Below are 22,096 nucleotides of genomic sequence, written 5' to 3' on the forward strand. Positions count from 1 at the left end.
GCTCTCTGCTCAGCGGGGAGCCTGCTTCCTCCTCTCTCTCTGCCTGCCTCTCTGCCTGCTTGTGATCTCTGTCTGTCAAATAAATAAATAAAATCTTTAAAAAAAAAAAAGGATGTGTCATTAATATATTTTGTAATTAAGGCTTAAGGCAATGTTTTTGATTACAGGCAAAATTTATTTCATACCTAGATATAATGTCATTCCCTACCCCTAACCCCCAAGATCATATTCACACAGGTGAACACTATCCCCAGAAGGAAAAAAAAATGTGGCTTATGCTAGTGGTTTGGAACTTTTCTGTGAATTAAAATCACCAGGGAGCTTACTTTTTAGTAAGATTTCTAGAATCCTTAGGCCTAGGCTCTGGAATTCTATAGTCCTGGGGTAGGGCGATGGTATTTTTAAAATCCACCTGATTTTAATGCAGACCATGTTTTGAGAAACACTGCTAGAGGGGACTGTTTGTGTAGCACAATGAAACAAATAATGAGACTCTCAATTTTTAAAATATATGTCTTATTAATGTGCTGTTTGAGTATGTATGTGTGTGTGCACATGGAAGGTTCACATGCCTCCTACCAATACCTAAAGATGATAGTACTAATCTAAGTCTCAAAAGTACTTAGCATGATAGTGGTAGAGTTTATGGTGGTACAGGATCATATTATTGTGAATTCTTTATATATCATATTCTTTATATTCCTCGGGACACTTAACTTTATGTTCCTTAACCCTTTATAACCTCCAAGTGTACTTAATATGGAGCTTTAGCCATAGTAGGAACTCAATAAATATCAATTACTTGTCATTCTTCACCAAGGCCGAATATTAAGATCACTTCGAGAGCTTCTTAAAATATGAATTATCAAAGACATCTCTCTCGAACTAATGGAAGCCGAATTTGTGCAGGTGAGGTCTGGCAGAGCCAAGGTTGAGACCACTGAGCTGTATCTTTCCTTGGGCCTCTATTTTTACCAAATGCATGCATCCATCTAATTGGGCTTATGGGTATCTGTGTGTATGTGTGTGTAAGTGTGTGTGCATATGTGTGTGCACACACATGTTTTTATGGAGCTCTTCCAAGATAATACTATAAAGGAGTACTTCTTTTTCTTTGCAAGTATTTGTTACTCCCACCTTTTCTGGGCACTTATTATTCTTTCTCAGTTCATTTATGGAAAATGTGGAGAATATCACCAGTCTACTTGCTAGCTCCTGAAAGAGGGTTTTTTTTTTAACATGTTAGAGTTTGCTTGGCAACTCATTTTCATTCTTGCGTACTCTCGCCTGCAATTAAGCTACTCAGCCACTTGGTGGTGATAAGTGCTTTATTCATAATGGTCAATTAACGTGTTTTTTGAGATCCAGTCAAAGTTATTTTCCCATTATTTTCAGATTTCTACAATTATTAAAACAATGAAAGTAGAAAATATTGAATTGTAAAGTAAATAATTCTAAGTATAACTTGCAAAGAAATACGAAAGATTTGATTCAAAGACCTCCTCAATAATCCTTGCATATAATTCACTTATAATTTGTATTTCATACTCAGATTTCAATAAAAATATTTTGATTAAAAAAACCCAGAGATTCACTGTTTGCATCATTGTATCCTAGGTCATTGATGATGTCATTAGCTACTGGGTGCATTCCAACTCACAGAGGTTAAATGTTAAAAAGAAAAAGTGGGAAACAATGAAAACGCTATATTTGTAGCATCCACTAAAGTCTTAAGGCATGGAAGACATTTAATAGTTAAGTCTGGGGTAGGAAGAAAGGGAGGAAGGAGGCATGCAAGGAAGAAGATTATGGGGGAAGGGATGAGAAGGGAGAGAGGAAGAAAAGCAAGAAAACTGCCAGCAAAGAATAATTACATACCCTTCCCAAAGCATTAGCATAATTCTGAGATTTTCTTGGTAGAAGAATTTTCCAATTTTCCTTTTCACAGATGGAAACTTTATTTATTATATCAATAGTGATCCGTAGTGAAGCCCCTGAGTTGATATCTTTGTAACTCAGGCCTGTAAGCTCCTGCATGCGTTTCTTCCATGTTGAAGGGAGGGAAAACAGATGTGGCTGCCGCTGGACCTCAGTGCAGGTGCTCCCGCTTGCTGGCTCCTTTCTATCCTTCAGCTGCCATTTAAATGTCATTTCCTCAGAGAAGTATTCCTGGGCTATCCAGTCTCGTTATTCCCTCATAGAGCAACTTACCCTTTGTTCTCTTCACACTGTCTAATCGTCCCCACATGGTGCCCATTAAGTAGGGCTTAAGGTGTAACTTCTTTCCAAAACATATATACTTTAGCAAAGATTATTGATGACCAAGACACATTTAAGAACCCAGGGTATAGAAGCCTAGGACGTAATAATCACAAGATTCAGATTAAAAATAAACACAGAGGGGTGCCTGGGTGGCTCAGTTGGCTAAGCGACTGCTTTCGGCTCAGGTCACGGTCCGGAGTCCTGCATCGGGCTCCCAGCTCCATGGGGAGTCTGCTTCTCCCTCTGACCTTCTTGCCTCTCATGCTCTCTCTCACTATCTCTCCCATAAATAAACAAATAAAATCTTAAAAAAAAATAAACACAGAGATAGGCACTAATGCTTAGTACTCTTAAAACTGCAAAACTGAAAATGTATGCAATGATGAAAATGTATGATTAATCCATGATAGTAAATGGGAACAAAGCTCAGTACCAAGGAAAATAAGAGTGAAACAAGGACAAACTTGACTTCGTTTTCCTGGAGCTGGACTGCTAACTACCTATACTATGTAAGCTTATTGTGACTTATGTCAACTAAAAGGTATGAGCATATGTGATTCTAGCCCATCTTCTTGTGTCTGGGCAGTTTATATTTGAAACCAGGCCAGAGGTGCGCCTGGGTGGCTCAGTGGGTTAAAGCCTCTGCCTTTGTTCAGCTCAGGTCATGATCTCAGGGTCCTGGGATAGAGCCCTACATCAGGCTCTCTGCTCAGCGGGGAGCCTGCTTCCTCTTCTCGCTCCCTCTCTGCCTGCCTCTCTGCCTACTTGTGATCTGTCTGTCAAATAAATAAATAAATAATCTTAAAAAAGAAAAAAAAAAAAAAACAAAACAAAACCAGAGAGATAAGCTAAATTCCATTTTAAAATTTTATTAGAGAAGGGTATTTGAGAACCTATTTCTGCAAGGTTAGGAATTGCTTCTTACACTTAATTCTAGGCTGTGTTTTTTCTAAGTTTTTCCTATTTCGCTTTAGGACACTTTACTACTCTGGAGTTTCAATCTCCCTTTGCAATCTTGGGATGTGATGAGAGGAAAACCTTCCTTTGCTTTTTATAGTGGGCACCTTTATTCCCTACCTCAGCCCTACCATCTTTTCCTTTGCATCACATCACACTCTGTCATTCCAGGTAGAACCCAGAGGTGGAATACTGATGAAATTCTATCCCAAAGCTGTATTGGTCCCAGAGCCGGTTCATGAGCTGCTGCCTTATCATAGCATGAAAATCTCTTAATATAGCAGCTGATTATCTCTGTATGTGTTAAGAATGGAGGTATTGATTTTGATTTTTGTATAGTTTATGTACACATAACTTTAAGTAATTGTGAAATAGGGAAATATATAGAATATCCATAAAATGAATTAAAATATTAGATTCTGAAAGTGATAAAAGTGGATTCTAGCTCTTAGGGCCTAAACAATAAGCAGCAAAGATTCAGATAACATTGACTGTTCTGACTTAATATAATCTTTTTACACATTTAGATTTAGGACAGTACAATAGCCTAAAATATCACTAGGTAGGTATTAGAAATAAAGGCTTGGTTATGTAGTGGCTACAGAAATGTATTTAAAACATTTACGTAGGAAATTAAAACTAATTCATGACATAAATCATTTTCATGTGTTTTTCTAGTCATCTCTAATTTACATTATGCTATTTCTACAAATTTTCTGTTGTAAAGAGTAAAACATACCTGCCTACTTAGACCTGATAAAGAGTTAATTACATTTAATTTAGAACATAAAGAACTAATACTTTCGTTATTCATTTGTCTTCAGAAAAAAGCTGATTATTTTTATCTTTCAATCTGAGCAAGGAAAGAGCAATGAAAAACAACAGAATTTTAAATAGTTGCATACTTTGGCTATGTGTGTGTGTGTGTGTTTATGTAATTTAAAATTATTTTAAAAGTTATTTATATATATAAAAACTTTAAGTAAAATTTAAATGTATATACATCTTTAAAATAAGCTTTTAAAATAACCTTAAAAATAATTAACTTATATACAAAAATAATAATTGTATATTTATATATAAATAACTTAAAAATAATTTAAAAGTTCTGTGGATTGACGAACCTATCAGCGATATAACAATAAATAACACCGATGAGAGGCACCTGGGTGGCTCAATAGGTTAAGCCTCTGCCTCTTGATTTCAGCTCAGGTCAAGATATTGGGGTTGTGAGACCGAGCCCCGAATAAGGGGTTCTGTGTACAGTGTGGAGTTTGCTTGGGATTCTCTTTTTCTCCTCCTCTGCCTCCCCCTGCCACCTGCTCTCTCCCTCTTTCTTGCAAATAAATAAATAGATAGGTAAATAAATAACCAACCAACCAACCAACCAACCAACAAACCATGATGAACAAATGTAACACTATTGTTCACTTAGGATGTTTGCGGTTTCCATGGCTGACAGTCCACTGTTAGTCCTCTTACACTGTTTCAAAGAACGGGTTATCCCATAAACCCATATATAAATATTGGCTTGCCTTCTTTAGTAGTTGAATGAATTTACAGTTTTATGAATTTAAAGGTTCTTGCCCTGACTTTGAGAACAGGCACTTCCTCATGTTTTTAAGCACATCCCTGCGGGGGGGCTCTTTGCTCAGCAGGAGCCTGCTTTCTCCTTCTCCCTCTGCCTGCCACTCCCCCTGCTTGTTCTCTCTCTGTCAAATAAATAAAAGTTTTTAAGTACATCTCTGATTTTTGCGCCCAAATTCTCAGCTTTGGAAATGATCCTGTTTTATTCTGTAGAGTGTTATTCTCGGGAGCCCTTCCTCTACATAATGCTAACTTTTAGATGGAAAAGCTGATATAACAGAGTGATTAAAGAAATAAAATGTCTCCTTAATTTGAATTTTACCCAACAGTGACTTCAGTGGCAGAATTATGGAGGGTACTGAGGCTGTTTATGATTAACTAGGTTTATTGTCATAAAGACAATAAGAGCTGGCTTTGAGTATATCTTTGAGTTTGATGTGGCCAGATTCCAAAGCTGGTTTACTCACATCCTGTATTTCCAAATAGATTGAACATTAACAGTGCAGTTGAACTGCTAAAGAAATAATTACTTAAGTATTTTAAAGTTCACTTAGGACATTAGATAGAAAAGTTGAAGAAAAGATGAAGACCCGTCTGAAGTACGAGCAAAGAGGGTTAAAAGGTGAACACAATAGTGAATGCAACTTTTCACCCTTGTGTTGACATTATTAGGATGTGCTTTTGGATCTGTAGCCTGAAAGTACTACTGTCTCAATTTAACCATGCGAAAATACTAAAAGTGAGCAGGAATACTTATTATTTGCCATTTTTTCCCCTACTTAGTAAATAGAAATTGCTCCAGCTGTTCTTACCTGAATGGATTTGGTGCATCCCAAGATTAAGTGAAGAGCACAAAAGAGGGCTTGATGAGTCAGAAGATGTAGAGGGAGGCAGAAATTAGGTAGACCTTTTCAAGACCTTTCCATTCAGCTTTGTGAAATCACAGGGTATTTGTAATATCCCTTTCTCAGGGTAGATGCATGCACACAAAATACTCCAAAGAAATGTGTACCTTTAAAAATTATCTTTAGGATTTGGTTACTGTATCACCACAACTCTCTTTGAACATAGAGAATTAAGAGGGGCTCGTGAATATGTGAAAATGCTATCATTGTTGAGGAGAGCGTGTCCTGTGAAATGGACTCACTGTTTGGCTCCACATCAAGGGTAGAGTGTACAAGTGTGAAAAGGGAAGCGATTTTTGAATATATTTCCTTCATTGCTTTGACTTTTGGCCCATTGCATATTGGCCTTAGGTTTTTAAAGAGACAAAAAGCATAAATTCCACTGGATTCTGTTAAACAAAGAAAATTATAATATAAACATGACCTACCAGTTGTACTCTTTCTTCTGTATTTTGCAAGCAATATAAACTGTTACATTTCCCTCCATTAAGAGTATGTATTTAAAAAATACGTATATAGTGTATTGAAATGTTTCCCCAGTTTTGTAACTACTACAAAAATAACCAGGAAAAAACCACCATCAGTGTGCCCCAATTTTAAACTATGACCTGTATTTTCAAAATACCATAAGTAGATTCTAGGGACAGAGCAGAATTGCCTTCTTGTGATTTTGAATTCCAGGGATTTGGTGTGAGAATAAAATGAAGGCAGATTATTTTGTTTACGTAGGAAGCTCATCTACATGATCCACTAAAAATTAATGCAAGGGGCCATTAAAGTGAAAAAGTAGCTTTCTAATATTTTTCACGAGTGTTTTCAAAGAAAGATAAAGATTTATTTTCTGACACTATATGGTGACCACAGCCAGGACTAGAGAAAAGTGATCTCCCTTGGGTTGTCTGCAGTCTGCACTTTGACTTCCTCCTCTTGGCCCAGTTCAGTCCAGACATTTCAACAGCTTGACTAAGCCTCATCACCATTTAGCTGCCAAGTTCAGTGGCTGCCAATATCACTAGTAGCTTTTTAAGTACACCTGTTGCCAGCACTGTTTGTGAGTCAAGAAGACTAGACATTTCTGGTCTACCCCAGTGGCTAGGATCATTTTCAAAGGAAAATTATTTTTAATATTACTTCACCATCCTTCATCAGGAAAACACTCCCCCCTCACCCCCGCAAGCTTCTCTTCTTACAGAGAAGTTGCATTTACCATGAACATGGTATGTAACATCTGGTCTGGTTTAGCCTATGGATAAAAATGGTTTTAGTAATTAATTCTACATTTAATTTTTATTTTTAATTATGTGGGACCAATGAAGCTGTATGAATAATAAAGTAGGAAGACTTGGTATAAGCTGATAGGCTCTCAGTGAGATAATCAAATATCATTTACAGCAAAGTTAACCTGATAGTTAATGGTATGTATTGTGTAGTAATTAGGTATAAACACAGCTCATATAAAGGACTGTGATTAATGCACTTCATGGAGTCAAACAGCATTTTTGGAGCAAGTTTGTTGGGAGATGAAGAGAAAAGCAGTTAAAGCCAGCCTCTGTTCTAATGATGGCTGGGGCCAGAGGAGCCTCTTTGGCGAGATCTCTCTGTTTTTCCATTAACATTTGCTCCAGGCCAAGAGCCAGTGGCTGGGGCAACCCTCCCTTATCTCCACACAGGGTGATAAAAAGTCACAATGAGAAAGTGCAGTGGATTCAGTTCTGACAGTTTTAACAACCTTGAAAACACTTTACTATGAGGATGTAGCTTTGTAGTCTTTAAGGTGAAAGAAGAGAGCACATACAGATGATTTCAATACTTTGGGCACCATAGAGCCACTAAGAGGATATTAACTAGACAAAGTCTTTGTGGCTATTGGGGCTTTGTGAGCTAGTTTTGATTTACTTGCCTATTAGTGTTCATAAAGTATATAAAACTTTTCCTCATACCAATGATAATATCTGGTCTATATATGAATCTGAAGTTTATTTAAACTGGGATATTTTACTATCAATCTATCTACATTTTTTAAAAGGTGATCCAAAAGATAGTAAAATACAAACACCCCAACAAACCTTTAATCATACTTCCTGTACCATATCAGGTTGAAATGTCTTCACCCTGGGAATATCTAGTTATTTTTCCTGCAAGATGTGCTTTTGTATGACTCAAGTGACACTGTTCTTATTTGATGGACTGATGTTAATTTGTTGTAATGTGACAGAATGATTTAGTTCAAATACCAACTTTATTGGCTTCATCTTTGCCTCCTTTCTTACCCCACATCTAACCCATTGGCAAATTTTAGAAATATATCTGTAATCTGACCATTCTTATTACCTCCACTATATGCACGATGGTCTAAGTTATCAGTACGGTTCACCTGACCATTAGAATAGTTTCCTCTTCTAGTTATTATTAACTTGCAATCTACTCTTCACAGTGCGGCTCTTGTATCCTAAATGGAGCCTGATTTGGTCACACCTCCAATGACTCTACATTTCATTCAGAATAAATTCTAAAACTTAACGAGTTTCTACATTTGTCCCCTTCCTGTACCCCACCCCCCTTTTTTTTTTAAAATTTTATTTATTTATTTGACAGAGAGAGATCACAAGTAGACAGAGAGGCAGGCAGAGAGAGAGAGAGAGGGAAGCAGGCTCCCTGCTGAGCAGAGAGCCCGACATGGGCCTCAATCCCAGGACCCTGAGATCATGACCTGAGCCGAAGGCAGCGGCTTAACCCACTGAGCCACCCAGGCGCCCCCCCACCCCCTTTTCTGATCGCATCTGCTTGTGCTCTCCCTTTGTTCCTTGGATTTTAGCTACACTTACCTCTTGGCTATTCCTCACAGATGCCAAGCCCACTTCCACGCAGGGTCTTTGCATTGCTGTTCCTTCTGTGTTGAAGGCTTTACTCCTAGACCGACATATGGCTTATTTTCTCACTTCTTCAGGTCTCTGCTCAAATATCAGAGAGGCCTTCCCAGGTAAATGTATTTCAAACAGCATGCTCCTTGTCCCGTTTCCTTATCCTGCTTTATTTTTGTATGAATCACCATTTGACATAGTATGCATTTACTGGCTTATGATGACGATTATTGCCTTTTCTAGTACAATGTAAGCTCCATTACAGCAAGGACTTTGTATCTTGGTAACCGTTGCACCTTCATTCCTTAGAACAGTGACTCGTACATTTATTATTACTTCTTGAACCAAAGGAATCTACATCTCCTCTTGAGATCTTGACGTTTATTTCCTTCAAAAAATAAACTTTCCAAATCTTAATTCCATAGTTGTAACTTCTTAAGTCTTTGAGCTATAATCCACTCATTCTTGGGTTGAATCCCTTTGGGGATTCAACTAGTGAAAGACCTAGGGGCAGTAACAACTACTTAATGAGTACTTATAAGCTAGGTTCTTGTATTTAAGCACCTTGCTTATATCATTTAAGTCTAACCTTAGTCCCAGAGATCAGTATTATTACCATTCTTGTTTTATAGACAAAGAGAATGATACTTCGGAGAGGTGAAATAACTTGCTGCCAGGTCACAGAGTTAATCACTGCACAAAGATTCAGATGAAGGCGTGGTTGACTCCATACTGCCTCCTAGCAGTCATCTCCAGTAATACGTGCCCAATTATTCAAGTAATGAAGTCTTTTGCAGTTCGTGTACTAGGGGTCTGGGATATCCACCCCGCCCCTCAATGATTCCCAATACCAAACAAAGTCGTTCACTTTTCAGAAATGTCCTAAAGGCCACTGTTCTTTATGCTAGGACTCTTACTTAAATGTAAGGTGTGCTTAGCGCGGGGAAGTTGGCCCAAAGAAGGGGAATGGGGCTCAGGAGGCAGATCGACGCACACCACCCCTCGCTGGTTCTGACAACAGCGATCCGCACGCCGGAGGGGCCCCTCAGAGCAGCTTCGGCTCCATCGGGGAGTTGACGGGGCTCCCTGCGTTCACACAGCGCCGTGCGGAGCCCCGCGGGCAGCCCCGGCGCGCAGTCGGCGGGACCGGCGGCGCGGGGCTCCCGGCGCGGGGAGGGGCCGGCGCCCGCCCCGCCCCTCTCCTCGGGGATGCCGGGATGTTTACACTCCTGACAGCGGCGGCCGGGGGAGGAGGAGCGGGAGTCGCGGGAGGATGGGCCGCCGCTAGGCTCGCACTCGGGACGCGCCTCGCCGTGCGCAGGGTAGGGGCCCGCGCCTGCAGCGAGCGTCCGCGGGGGCGGCGCGGCGGGAGGTGGCGATCGGCTCCCGGCCTCGCAGCCACAGCCCCCGGCCCAGCGGGCCTTTCCGCGGCGCCGCCTGGCCGAGCCGCCCTCCCGCCCCGGGTCCCTCGCGGGCAGGAGATCGGAAAACTCCCAACTTCCTGGTGAGTGGCTGCCGGGGTCTCGGGCGCCGGGGTTGGGCCGCCCCGGCCGGGTGGGGCAGCCTGCGGGAGCCGGGCGGGAAGGGGGAGGCCGGGAGGGCGCGGGGCGGCCTCCGGGATCCCCACGCCGGGGGAGGTGGGGCGGGGCGCGCCGCCCTCGAGCTGGGTGGGGGTTTCGGTCCGGGTCGTTGGCCGTGGCGGGAGCGGCGGCAGGAACTTGGTGCCTGGCGCTGGCTTTGGCGGCCCGAGGCCGCCGTGGGCGCCGCGGTAACTAAGAAACTCCGCGGCCACCGCGGCGGCGGCAACAGGTCTCTGATTTCAGGACCCGGGGAACTTAGGCGAAGTCCCGCCTCCTACCCCCCGGCTGCTGCTCATTGGCGCCGTCGGTTATTTATCCGTCGCGGATTGGTCAGGTCCAGCTGTCAGGATTCGGCCGCAACCAGACTTAGAGGAGTGAAGTTCGCGGGGAGAGTGGGTGGTGGGAGCCGCGCAGCGAAGGGAGAAGCTGAAGTGTCTGGAGAAGTACAGGGAGGACGGCCTAACCTGTCGGAGGCTGGGCTTTCTCGGGGCCCTGTCGGGATCAGCAAACGTGAGAGAGATCGCAAGGCAATAGAGATGGTGATGGTGGCAATGGAAAGTAATTACTTTGAGAATTGAGGCCAAAGTCAGAGAGAGGAAGGGGACCCCACGAAAGAAAAACGAGAAGACCACATTGTCTTAGGACAGTGTCAGGAAGCAACACAGCAACCTAGCGGATGGTACAGTAAGATCTGAAGAACTCTTGTTGCCTCTTTTCTGTGTACCGCGGGCCTTGGGAGATGATGTGTCAAACACAGATCATACTCTCTCTTAGCTGTAGTCCTTATTAGGGGTAAATACTAAAAATTTACTTACCTTACAGTAGGTTCTCTCTCATCCTCGAGCAGTTCTGGTGACGGAACTGAAAGTCTGAAAACATCACAAAAACGAAGTGATTTTCCTCGACCACTGATCGTAAGGACGCTGTTGAAAAAAATCGAATGCGTGTAATTCGTAGAACATTGTGTGCCATCATGACTAGAACCATTGTTTCTAATCCTTACTCCGAAGAGTTTGTAGTTTCCAGAAGTATGCACACGCCGCGTAGGCAAGAGCAGTTGTGTTGTCAGGTTGCTTTACAGGATAAAGTACAGCATGCACGCGTGATAAGTCTGTCCTGGGGCTTGAGCTGCTGCGGGTGTGGTCGAAGAGTGGCATAGTATTAGGGACAACCGGACAAAACCCTGAAAACGGTGGACAGTTCAACAAGGGATTCACTTAACCCTGTCATACCTTGTGGCAAGTCTTACTGTGTGGACACCGAGTATTCTTTATAGTACTTGGCGAAGGCCAGTGCCCTTAAAACAGTGCACCGAAGACTTAAGCAATTATCTCGTTGCCAGAGGAAGGGATCCTCTGCTACCCTCGGGAGATCCAGTCCACAGCTTGCTTCACTCCTAAAACCTCAGCATCTTTCTGTTTGGTCCTAGACTGAGAGCTTGCTGGGGTGGGGAAGAGGTGTTGGAGCTTTGAAAAATTGCCGCGTGGAGGAGTCAAACGGGCAGAGACTGGATGGGGACTTTAAGAAGAGGACCCGCAAAATAAAAAGGAGAAGGAACCCCTAGTGGACGCTGGCCGCTTTTTCTGGGGGTGGGGAATCCCCGGACCCTCGGAGAGGACCGGGCCTGAGATTCTGCTCTGAGCCGGGAGGCCCCGCCCTCTGCAGCACTGACGGCTTCCGCAGCCAATGAGCGGCGAGGACACTGCCGTTCCCTGCTCGGGAGGGCGGGTACTTCCTACCTCGGCCCTGGGCTCGGAGGAGGGAGAGAAAGTTCCACTTCCAAGGATGTCTGCTGGTTGAGGGACTCTAGTGTGAGGGATGAGAAATAAATGCGTACAAGTAAAGGGGTGGAGGTTCAAGTTTCTTCTGACTCCTCGTGCACATCTCGTTTCATAAATGAGCTACATCTTGAACACACTTCTGCACCTGAAGCTTTCTGGTCGTTAAGAAGCGAAGGTGGCCCTCAAGTTAAATGTCCAGATGGACTGATGGAGTTTTGCTCCGAAATTATCTGTAAATGAAAACCAAAGAATGTCAGAATCTAAATTGTGAAGCTTTTCCACAATACTTGGGAGTCTTGCCACGGTTAAAAATCTTGATCAATTTAGAAAGTAAAGAGCGTAACTTGAGTGCAGATTTATTCTATACTTGAAACTATTTCGGTTTATTTATGAAGATCACACCTGTAGCACCTTCCAGTCCCTTTCCCACTTACACATTTTCTTGGCTGGACAATTTCAAGAGCTCTTTTCCAGCCCAATAAAACAGCACTTACTCCAAGAATGAGGAAAGCACATCTGGTGTGATGGCAACATACTGGTGGAGGGGAGATTTAAGGCCAGTATAATAACATAACCCAAATCATAAAAATCAAAATTGTCGTTTTAAATGAGCAGAAGTTGCAGTTTTAGTTTGTGTAAGTATTTAACCTCATACTTCCCTCCCCTTTGTCTTCCTGGTGGTTACAATTGACAGTTACGGGCTCTGATTTATCACCAAAATTTAGGTATTCTTTTTTTCTCATCTATTGTGCCTTTACTGAAATGTAGGTTTCTTTTTTCACTTAAAGATGTGGTCTGAGATATCATTAGAGAGTTTGCTGAGTTTCTGGAACCAAACTCTTTCATGTTTTAAAATGTATCTTTGTAATGTTACAAATGTAGCCACATTGGGGTATCTGGACAGGAGAGAATAGTGATTACTTAAATGCAATTTTAGAAAAGAAGTTGCTTAATTAGATAATAAGTTGAAAAATTCCTTTCAGGTTTTGTTTTCTTTGATCTTTTTTTTTTAATGGGCTTTGGTATTTTAAAAATTTGCAATGTAGCTGCATTTGCACAAAGCTGCACTTTGTCCACATTCCTGGTTTCCTTCAATTAAAATATTTGTCCCTTTAGATATTTGCTCTAGTTAGTACAGTATGCATAAAACATGGCCGTATATTTAGTATAATACTTGAGGGTGTCTTGGAAATGACACATATAGTTATTGTTTGCTCTGAATTGCTTTATCAACAATTTATTGATGGTTCCATAAATATATAGCTAGATGTTTTAAGAAGTGTTTCTTCATACTTTTGATTGTTTCAGTTTACTTCCTCCTCCCCTCATTTTTGAAGGGAATATTGGTGAGTAACATTTAGTTATATGACTGTAATGAAATATATTTATTTGCAGGATATAATGACCACTTAGAATATTTAAATATATGTAAAATTAATGTAGAATGATTCATTCTTAGATTTATAAAACTTCTAAACTGCTGATTCCTCTTTTGGTGACTAATAGTTTGATTATCTCTGTATGATACATTATAGGTCTATATAAAATATTTTTTTCATTCTGATGAAAACACTGAACGAACCTATTTCATGGTTTTTAGTGAGCGGTGGGAATGAGAAGGACAGATGATCATGAACTATTTCTTAATTTTCTTGTGCAGGAAGGCTTTTTTAAACTTTTGTCAAAATAACTGCTCTGCCATACTGTTTATATAATGTGCTTACAACGAGCTGTTTTGTATTAGCTATCCAAGGTGTTAATCAAAATAGTGTATAAATGAATGAAACTTATTTAATTGGTCTGTAAAAATTTAGAAATACATGTTTTCTGTTACTTCATGGAAGTAGACCTCTTCCTGTAAACCTTGCCATTGGTCTTCTGTTGATAATCAGTGTAAGTAATTAAAGGTAACTTTTTTACTCCAGGCTGCTTTTGTACAGAACAGGAGTTTGTAAAGTTTCTAAAGGGCCAGCTAGTAAATAATTCTGGCTTTGTGAGCCGTGTGGTCTCTGTCATTATAGTCATGGCCAGTACCTGAACCAGTTGGTCATGGCTGTGTTCCAATAAGGCTTTATTTATACAAATAGGTTGGAGGCCCACCCCAGCTCTAGAATATAATACCAAAGATCTAAATATGATTTTGGGCCATTGATACTTGACTTGATGTGGATTTTCCACAGCAGTATTTATAGCCTTTTTTGTTTCTTGAACTCAAAACCCTGAGATCAAGACCTGAGCTGAGATCAAGAGTTGGAGGCTTGACCAGCCAAGGAACCTGGTAACCTATCGCCTTTTTTGGTTTTAGACATTTTTTACAATCTCTTGATCTTTCCCAATCCCCTCAGAATAATGCCCACTTATTCATACCCCAATTTTCATTTCAGAGGCTTTGTAAGTATATGAACCTCTTTTAGATTTATCTGCCTTTTCAGGGTTTTCTACCGTTCTTTGCTCCTTGGGGATCCCACACCCATCCTGAGACATTGAATGACTATGTAACTATCCAGCTTCTTCCTTACTAAACCAAGATGAAATCTGATGTCATATATTTAATCTTTGCTTGATTGACAGATAACACTAATATAAATGTATTTTAGTGTGTTTCTTTAACTCATAGTTTTCATATTAAACCTATTGGAATGCCCACCTTTGTTGGTTTTAGAAGGAATTTCTGGCATGAGCGAGAGGGTAGGCAGACTTTTTTTTTAATGAAAAAAATTGACTTAGTCTTTTATAAAAGACTTTTCCCCCCAGTTTAAAAAAAGAAATACTGGAAAAGGCCTGTTTGTGGGAGGGCCAGCAGTCAGGGTGTGTGTAGCCTGGGGATGTGTGGGTACCTCCTCCCTTTGTTTGAAGAATTGGCTGTAGGCTGACCTGGGTGCAGCTACTGAGAAGCCTGAGAATGGAATGGAAAATGCAGCAGCTTTGACATCACTCGGTAGAGTTTCCTAGCCCGAGCCAGGAGTGGGTTCTGGGTGTGCCAGAATTTTTCTCTCTCAGCGGTCAGGTAGCGCCCAGGGCATTCAGAGCTACCAGGCTAGTTGCCATCAGCTACAGTGAGCCTCTTTATCAGAACCTGTGCACAAGTATCATTTTCTGTTTTTATTATGAAAAACACGAAGCCCAGGTTTGTCTCCTTAGTTGAGTTACTTGATTTGTTGGGACTATAGTTTTCTCAGCTCAGGTAAGATTGCTTTGAGGAATAAATGAAAACATCTTTGTAAAAATAGGATAGTAGGCTCTAAGTGTTAGTTTCATTTCACCTCTTTCTGTTTTTAGATGTTCCGCAGTAGGAAACGCATCTGCTGTTCTCAGTTTTTCTGAGGCAGGCTCTGTTGCCCAGCCTGGGCCCAGCTTCCCATTCTGCCTGGGCCCAGCTTGATCTCACCAGGCTTCCACCTAGCTTTCCTGCCATCTCTACCTTCTTTACTTGAATTCTTCTTCCTCTTTACCTTGTGATTTCCATATTCATAATTAAGTGGTTCCCATGTTTGAGTTCATGTTTTTATGTTTTTTGGAGAATGGGAAGAAGGCATTAATTCTTGGTTCCTCATGCAGGAAAAAGCACAAGAGGCTTGGCGGGGCCTTATACTTTGGACAGTAAAAAATGGGAGTTGCAAAAAAGATCCTTAAGTACCGATTAAAAATGGCAAAACTAAGAATATTCTTTCTAGTAGTCTTATAATTTGGATTTTTAAAAATCTTTAGAATGTTTTCCTCATATTTCTCATATATACCTGACAGATTAATGTAATTTTTTGTTGTGGTTTTAATCATAACGAAGCCACATATCCTCTATTACATTATGATTGGGAAAATTGCATAGATATGTTTAGAAAAGTTATTGTACTTCTAAAAGGTAAGGGATTGCAAATCTTCCATTGCCTTTTATATCTAACAGGTGGACCATATAGTAAAATAATTTGATATGCTTATATACTGTCAAAAGACACCCAGAACTGGAAAGTAGGTAATTTTTTTAGGCAAATGGTATGACCTTATCCAAACAATTTATTTCCAGGTATGGTTTGTCATTTAACAAATACAAGTAAATTGAAAGATAGACAGAAAGAATGCTTATTGATGGCTTGAATTTATGGGAAAAAAACTGATGTTTATTCTCAGTTTCTTATGGCGGCTTACAAATTAACTTCTTTATAGTCTTTGGTGTTAGAACACGCTAAGAATAGTGTAGTGGCAGGGAATGTATTCAGTAAAAACTGGCATTTTTTAACATCTTCAACATATATCTACATAAAGTTTTAATATGGTTTATACATTTGATAAATATTTTCGTTGTCGAATGGCATATTGTTTCAGCTCTGCTTTATTACTTTATGACCTTGAGTGTTTAAAATATGAGCTGCTGGTAAAGAATTATATTTTATTAAACAGTTCTCTTGTTCCATAATCATTCTCTTTGTTTTTGTAAAGGAACTTACTGCATTGTATTTAATAGTATTTGATTGGTTGTGGGGCACAGGGTATTTGCTTCAGCAAAGTTTCCCAATACCAGGCCACCAAGGGAGTTGCTGCCTTATTCTTGATCTTAAATCTGCCAGTGTGAGAGTACACAGTCTCTATCCTGATGAAGACACAGCCACAATAAGGAAGATACTGCTGTTTTGGCATCTCTAGAACCATACTCTGCCTGCCGTGGTCCAGGAAATGGACGCTCTGGGCACTGGCTCTTAACACCTGTGTTAGTTCCCTAGGGCTGCCCCAACAAAGTACCACAAATTGAGTGGCGTAATGCAACATAATTTTATTCTTTCATAGTTCCAAAGGCCAGAAATTAGAAATCAAGGTGTCCATACAGCCATGCTGTCTTTGAAGGCTCCAGGGAGAATTTATTCCATGCTTTCTCTTAGCTTCTACTGTTGGCAGCATTCCTTGATATTCCTTGGCTTTAGACATTTATCACTTCCGTCTCTGCTTCTGTCACATGGCATTCTTCCTTTGTGTCTCTCTCTTTTAAGATCAGCAGTCACTCTTGCACTTCAAGTTTAACAAGCTAAATCGATATTTTTTTTTTCCAGATTCTTCAGCATACAGATTACAGATTTCTGATCTTTTTGTTCTAAACAGAGTATTTTAGGATTGTGCAGAAATTATACCCAAAAGATAAAGGTGCACAGGTTATCCTACATATGTAATCTGCAGTTAGTACTCTTTTTTAAAAAGATTTTATTTATTTATTTTAGAGAGAGAGTGCGCATGTGCACATGAGTGGGGGGAGGGGCAGAGGGAAAAGGAGAGACTCTCAAGTAGACTCCCCGCTGAATGCAGAGCCTGACGTGGGGCTGGATGCAGGGCTCCATCTCATAACCTTGAGATCATGATCTGAGTCGAAATCAAGAGTCGGAAGCTCAACCAACTGAACCCTGCAGGCGCCCCTGCAGTTGGTAGCTTGTTGCTACCACAAAACAGCTGTTCCAAACTCAAGTTTTCCATTTACCATTATCATCTTATAGTTTCCTTTAGGAGACCTAAGTGTATGATTCACTAAGTCAGTTATTTTCAGAACTGAAAGGAAACTTATACGTTACCTAAACTGACCTTCTTCATTTATTGTGAGAATAAATGAAAACCCAAGGATGTAAACTTGCTAACCCACACTCTGCTAGATTCTGTAACAGTCAGTATTGCCTCTGTTACCTTTGTAATGTTTCTGATAGTAGGCACAGTGATTTCTTTTTTCCCCACTTCTCCTGATTTAGCAGAATGTTGCTCTGTTCATGGTACTTGCTTGATAGAGACTTGCTGGTGGAGTGATGACAGTATATCTCCGATTGCCTACATCAGGGCCTTGATTTAAGTTTCAAGTGTTTGAGTACCTGATTGCACAGGGGTGAAGTATTTCTTTTCCCTCTAAAATGAGGAACAGTAGGGTGTGTTGCTGTAGCCTCACTATTTAATAGTATCCAAGTGGGACAAGAAATTTATCATTACGGAGGCCAGTCCCAGGAAGGAGCGTTTCGTTAGAGGCAATTCATAGGATATTAACGGCTAGAAAGTTCATGAGTGGTTGTGTGGTCAATATTTCATAAGTACATACTTCATTATATTAGACACCTTGACTCATAAGAGCCAGCCTTCAGGTTGCTTGTCATTTTGGTATATTGAAAATAACTTATGTGCCCCCAGTGCTTCTTGTATATACGCCTGAAATGTTCTGCAGTGCCACTGACCAGTTTCTCCTCTAATATCTTCTCTTCTTGCTGTGATTCAGAGATAGTGATTGGCTCTATCTCCTTTACTTCTATAGCCATAACCATCTCATAGAAGTTGGTTGTCCATTTGTTATGTTCCCTGTTTCAGTGAAAATTCTGCTTTACAAAGCAGAATGATTAGAGATTAATCAAATGAATCCTAAAGGATTTATTCATGATTCCTTGGAAGAGTTGTATCTGTTTATACATTGAAGATGATTTACAAAATTTATACAGTTGTTCAAGAATATATGGGTGACTTTTTTGCTACCACCAAGATAAGTTGTATTTTCAAAGGATTTGTCCTATTACTGCGTTGCTCAAAATACAAAATGTGATCCTCAAAATGTCTGTATCAGAGATTCTGATTTATTAAGTATGAGCATTGGCATTTAAAAACAAGTACCCTGGGGGTGCCTGGCTGGATAGTCTGTAGAGCATGTGACCCTTGCTTTCAGGGTTGTCAGTTTGAGCCCCATGTTGGGTATAGAGATTGCTTAAAAATAAAATCTTTAAAAAAATAAAATGTAAACAACCAAGATGATTTTTATAATAAATACAGATTTGGAAAGCCACTGGTCTGTGATGAGAACCCAATTGAAATAAGTACTGCAGGTGATTCTAATGTAGGTGTTCCTCAGGACACACCAAGAAATGCCACGTGGTCTTTTAAAAAAATATTTTTTAATTAAAAAAAAATATTGAGGAGGGCACGTGTTGGGATGAGCACTGGGTGTTATATGCAACTAATGAATCATTGAATACTCCAGCAAAAACTTATGATGGACTATATGCTGGCTAACTGAACATAATAAAAAAATATTTATTTGTAATGAGAGCCCATTCCTACTGCTAACATTTCTGGCCTGGGGTGTGCAGCCCTTTGGAGCAGTTTATATCTAATAATTAGACTCTTCTAGCATGTGTAACCTGTGTCTCAGCTCAAACAAGGGATAGGTGTCATTGAAATGATGGTTATAAATCAATGAAAATCACTTAGATAAAGTATAAATATTTTATAAACAACAATCGAAGTAATAACAAACGAGAAAATTCTACTTCAAACAAGTAAAAGAAAATAATACCATGTAAGTATTAGATTTTGTTCTGTCCCAACAAATGGTCCCTTGTTAATGTACTGCTTATAGTGCATGCTGTTCTCACCATTTTTGGCATTTCTACAGTATTTCTCTCAGCTAGGTGTGAAAGCTTACCACTTCCTTACCTCTGAGATGGTTTGCTTTTTGCTTAAGGCTAACAGCCCTTTGCCTGCACCTAGAGAGTTTGCCTCTACTCACCATTACCTTGCTTCTACCTATTTGTTTCTGGGCTTGGCTGCACCAAGCTTTTATGTCTTGTGTATCTGGCCATGTTGGAAAGTATTCAAGAACATCATGATGAGTAACCTGTTCCTTTTTCTATGACTGCCTTATTTCCACTGATAACAAGTGTCTGGTACTTGAGTCGCCTCTAACTTCCCTCCTTGTCATTAGATACAGATCTCTGCATGCAAGTTGTGTTCTTTATTCAAGAAAGCCTCCTTGGTCATTCATTCATTCATTCATTCATTTATTCAAGTTCATTCATTCATTCAAATGCTTGGTCATTTAAAAATTACTTTCTATTGGTGTTTTTTAACATGTTTTTCTTAATTTGGAGTTCATCAAATCAGTCCAAGCCCTTGTTGTTTTTGACCCCATTTCTACTCCTATCTTTTTTCACACAATAAGAAGAGGCAGCTTGATAAAGAAGGTATTGAAGTCCTGGAGTAAGTTCCGTTCATTTTTATATCTTTTCAAATGCCAAGCACAGAGTCCAGCTCTTAGTGTGAACTAAATTAATATTTATAGAATTTAGTTTAGGAGTTGAGTGTCTAGCCTAGGGGAGAGCATTGGTAATGCGATAAATAGTTCAGATAATAAAATGGAGCCTGGACTGTAATCCTGCCATGAGGATGTTGACGTAGTATATATTGGGACCCTTGTCCCAGTGTGTGGTCCCTGATAAGGTAGTGCTATTACCATTCCAAGGCCTTTTTGGTTCATGTGTTGTGTTGTCATCTCTTGAATGTCACTATTTCCACAGTAAGACATGAATGCCCATTTTTCTTTTCTTTTCTTTTCTTTTTTTTTTTTGTGAACGTTGTGGGGGTATTTGCATATGTTTTTCAGAAGATGATCCAGTGGGTTGGACAGGGTTGAATGTTAAGCTTAGTTTCACAATGAGGTGAGGTTTCTCTGAAGTTGGATGATTTACATGCCTGCAAGCCGAGGGACAGACCATTTGATCTCTGGGCATCTCCAGCATTTGGAAGATGAATGATTCTGTGATTCTCTTCACTTTATTTGTTCTTTAATGTTCTCCCATTTTTCTCCTGGGTTGCACCAATTCTTGGGTTGAAGAAGGAGAAATTTGGGGGTTGTTGGTAGGTAGCTGGGAGTGAGTAATGAAAAAAAAATAATCTAAAAAGATCTAGCTTTATGCTTTTAAAAATATTTCAGTTTTTATTAATCACAGAATATGGGAGCACAGGAATGACCAAACAGTGCATCCTATTGCCTGGCTCTACATTAGAACCTCTGCTTTCAGCCTGACCCTGACCTATCTTTCTAGATTCACTTCTTTATACTCTTCTATATTTTAGTCATGTTTGACCATTTTTTTTAAGTTAAATTTTATGCCCTTTATACCCTTTCTGGCTTTACTACTTGATGCATTTCTCCCTCCTTTTAATGCCTATTTTCTGTGCTTTAGCTATTCAATCTTGCTATATTAATATTATCTTCATCCTTTAAGGCTTTTCCCTAGTATAGTGAGTATAAAGACATCCTTCTGCTTATTTGGGCCTTTAGTACCTATTGACTCTCCCTGTAGTTACTTGTCTTAGCTTCCTTCCTGGAAAATAAGCTTCTGGAAGGTATGAATCATGTCCTGTACATACTTGTGTTTCCTACAGGGCCTGGGACCATCTTTGTCAGAACTAGCCATTCAGGGGATGACAGGTGATTGCCTCCCAGTGATGATATGGGGCAGAAGGTCTGGGCAGATCCTAGAGTGAAAGAATGTCCAGAACAATTGAGCAGTTGGTTTCAGGGAAGTCTGTGATGATGGCCAGCTGCATGTCTCTGCAGGGCCCATAGGGCATGGTAGGAGGAACACCTTACCGTGTGATAGACAAAGATTGATCAGGAAGTGGTAAGTGTTGGGATATTCAGAGATCTAGTTTGAGAGTCTGGGTTTGGTATCTGAATTTTGAATTTAAGTTCTGGAAGATCTCAGAATAGGATGACATGGGAACAACCAGGACTAGGATAAATGGGTAGATGTGAAGTTGGTAGAAACGAGAAGAGTTATGGAGTCAAGAAGGGTAAGTTTAGCAGGTAGGTACAAGTTAGAGACCGGGGCAACAGGGAACAAATTGAAATTAGGACATGAGGTTAAAACAGGACCAACAGTCAGATTAATTAGATGTGAGCCTGATTTATTAAACCGTATATTACATATCCTTTCAGCTCTCTTCTTAGAGGCAAGCCCATTCCTAGTTCAAGTTCAGTGGCCAGGCAACATCTCTCTGCCAAAAAAAAATACTGACCATGTTGTGTTCACCAAATGAATCCTGTTTTAATGTTCTGACAGTCCCCTCATGAGGAAAACATTGAACTGAGTTAAATAAAGAAGTAACTAGGTTACTACTGGAAATTAGTCCCCTCTTAAGTATAACTACTAATTGGGAATTCATGAAGGTTATCCTTTGATTTGTGGCCATCAAATGCTGATCTAGAGAAAAAGGTGGATCCACTTCAAATAGATATATTTTATTTAGTATCTTTTCGTTGCTTTCATTGCTGGAAGTTTAAAAGAACAATCACAATGTCAATAATTATTTTAAAAACATTTAAGGTACTTACAAAAGGCCTGTGTCAGGTGGACCAAAGATACAGTGTATTTTTA

At 40.1% G+C, this 22,096-nt stretch overlaps 1 protein-coding gene across 2 annotated transcripts in view; it reads left to right on the top strand.

Moving 5' to 3' along the window:
* The first annotated feature begins 9,791 nt into the window (after positions 1-9,791).
* The window catches only part of NEK7 (NIMA related kinase 7), a 156,061-nt gene continuing 143,756 nt past the window's right edge, over positions 9,792-22,096 (top strand). The window contains exon 1 of one of the 2 annotated variants that reach the window (XM_032319398.1): positions 9,792-10,076. The gene's annotated coding sequence lies outside the window, so the exon portion shown is untranslated. The remainder of the gene's footprint in view (positions 10,077-22,096) is intronic. The other variant, XM_032319395.1, reaches the window with a different exon arrangement.

The sequence above is a fragment of the Mustela erminea genome, chromosome 17, assembly GCF_009829155.1.
Source record: "Mustela erminea isolate mMusErm1 chromosome 17, mMusErm1.Pri, whole genome shotgun sequence".
Classification (NCBI taxonomy): Eukaryota; Metazoa; Chordata; class Mammalia; order Carnivora; family Mustelidae; genus Mustela; species Mustela erminea.